General features: G+C 42.9%; 1 protein-coding gene across 6 annotated transcripts in view; it reads right to left on the reverse strand.

Moving 5' to 3' along the window:
• Positions 1 to 2,500, reverse strand: part of RALGAPA1 (Ral GTPase activating protein catalytic subunit alpha 1) — a 207,957-nt gene that overhangs the window by 89,118 nt on the left and 116,339 nt on the right. The window lies entirely within an intron of this gene.

The following is a 2,500-nucleotide window of genomic DNA, read 5'->3' on the forward strand; positions in this document are numbered from 1 at the left end:
ATGACTATTATATTTCGTAATATTTCAGTTATCTTATTGAAGAGGTACCTAGATATTCACTTTCCTTTAAGATCGATGACCTTTTTAGCTCTGGCGTCGACGTCATCGATGAAGTGATCAAAATCATTGCATCATATCACCAAATTATAGCTCAGTGTTCATATCTGATTTGAAATTGTAATTAAATACATCACGAAGCTGGATAAAGTCATAATGTTGTTACACCATAAAATGAGAAGAAATGAAGGCTACCCGTGTTTCGAGCAATTTCCCAGTTTCGGTCATTTCTAACAAATCTTCCCTTTTGGTTGAAAGGGAGTTTTCACAAATACCTTGTACCTTTTGTCAACTTTCTTGAGAGTAAAAAAACTTTGTCTGCAAGTCATCAGATATAAATAGTATTTTTGATATTCCAAGTTTATTGTTATGTTTGAAATGGGGCAATCTGTTACGAGATGCATTGATTTTCACTTCCCTTCAAAATCCGTTACCTTTTGACCTCTGGTGACATCAATAATGTAATCAAAATAATTTTACCACCAAATTGTAGTATGGGCCAAGACTTTTCTATTGATGCCGAACATGTATGATTTTTTTTGTTTTTTTTGGAAACATTGTCGAGGCTCGTATGAGAGCTAACACACAGAATGCACAACAAGGGGGGCAGGAGACAAGAGGGGTGGGAGAGGGAAAGACAAAACAGTGTGGAACAGAGACATAAGGATATCTGTGGAAGGGAGAGGGATGGGGTGGGGGAACACGGGGTTGCAAGATGGACATTACAGGGACTTTCAGGAAGGAAAGGAGGGAATTTGAAGGAGGTGGGTTGATTAACGGGGGTAGAAAAGATTGAGGTTTTGGATGAGGGAAGATAAGAGGGGGTGGTGAACAGCTGTTTTGAAGACCTGGAGGGAAGAGTGAGATTGAAGAGAGTGTGGAAGTTTGTTCCAAAGGCATCAAAAAAGAGGAATTGAAGAGTTTTGGATGGGGGAAGATAATAAATGGTGATGAACAGCAAGACCTACAGGGAAGAGTGGGATCGAAGAGAGTGTGCGAGTTTGTTCCAGAGGCGGGAAAAACAGAAGAATGAAAGAGTGAAGATGAGCAATGATTCTTGATTTTGGTAGTTTTACTAGAAGGGGGTTGCTGGTGGACCTTGAGCACCCCGAGGAAATATGGGGGGACATGTCGCAGACAGAGCGGGGGGGGGGGGGGTGAGGCCGGAGAGGAGATGGTAGAAGACAGAAAGACCACCGACCTGCCTGGGATGAGAGAGTGAGAGGCCCAAAGACTCAGTCTCAACGCGGGAGATACCAATGATCCTAAATATCTTGGTTTCCACAGCGTGAAGCCGAGAAAGGTGAGAGGCAGGAGCACCAGCCCAGAGGGGAGAGCAGTACTCCATCAGGCTGCGAACGAAAGCTTTGTATGTGGTCAGGAGCTCAGGTGGGCTGAGGAAGGACTTTGCACAACAGAGGATGCCCAGTTGCCGACATTGGGTCAGCTTCTTGAAAGTTGACCTTATGTAAATCCCAAATGTATGTCCCCAACCCCCAAATTTTTTTGCCCAAAATTGCTGCAAGCAAAAGTTCAAAGTTTGGGCCATAATTTGAGTTTGCAAGAGCTTTTGACAAGTACACAAAATGAAATCTATGATGAACGGATATATCTTCCAAAAAACAGAGTCAACCAAAGTAGAGCATTCATCCCCCACCTCCATCAGGATTTTAGGGCCTTGAATCCCACCCCCCTTACAATTGAATACATCAATTGGCAATTTCTTTGCGAAGGTGCTGCTTACATCGAGCACAAACAAGACCAAAGATGACAAATTATTGGGATGAACAATGCTCAGATGTTTTGCAGTGAAATAGGATATCAACTTGTCTTCCATTGGACTGTTATCAGCATAATAGTTGGAGATGAACATCAACAAAACAAAAGATGTTGAAGACAGGTCTCAATTTGAACAAACAAGGGTAAGCTGTAATATTTAAAAAAAAAATGCAAATCTGATCAGGCTCGTCAGACATTCCTTTTGGCATAACTACGGTGTAGTGGATGATTGGAATCTCCCTCGGAGATTATCCACGAGAGCTGTCTGACACCGGCTTCGTGCTGCAGGTTACAAAGCCAGTAGACCGATGAGATGTCTTCTTCTCACTTTAGAACACAAAGCAGTTTGATTGGCATGGTACCCTGCACGTCAACACTGGCATCTCATAACCTGGAGGAAGATCCATTGGTCTGTGGCGAGATGATTTCTACTGCATGCAACTGATGGTAGGACTTGGGTTTGGCAGCAACCAAACAACACCTGTACACCCAAGAACATTGTCGAGTCCATCCTGTTTGGTGGTGGACCCGTAATGATATGTGGATGCCTGTGTCATACGATTTTATACTTCACAGTCACTGGAAAGGGTAACCTGACAGACAAATAGTTCCACAGGGACATTTTGATTCATGTTCTTTCACATTTTGACAACCAAGCGTTTCT

This window comes from Eptatretus burgeri, chromosome 9 (assembly GCF_056783735.1).
Source record: "Eptatretus burgeri isolate ZD-2024b chromosome 9, Ebu_testis_v1, whole genome shotgun sequence".
NCBI lineage: Eukaryota > Metazoa > Chordata > Myxini > Myxiniformes > Myxinidae > Eptatretus > Eptatretus burgeri.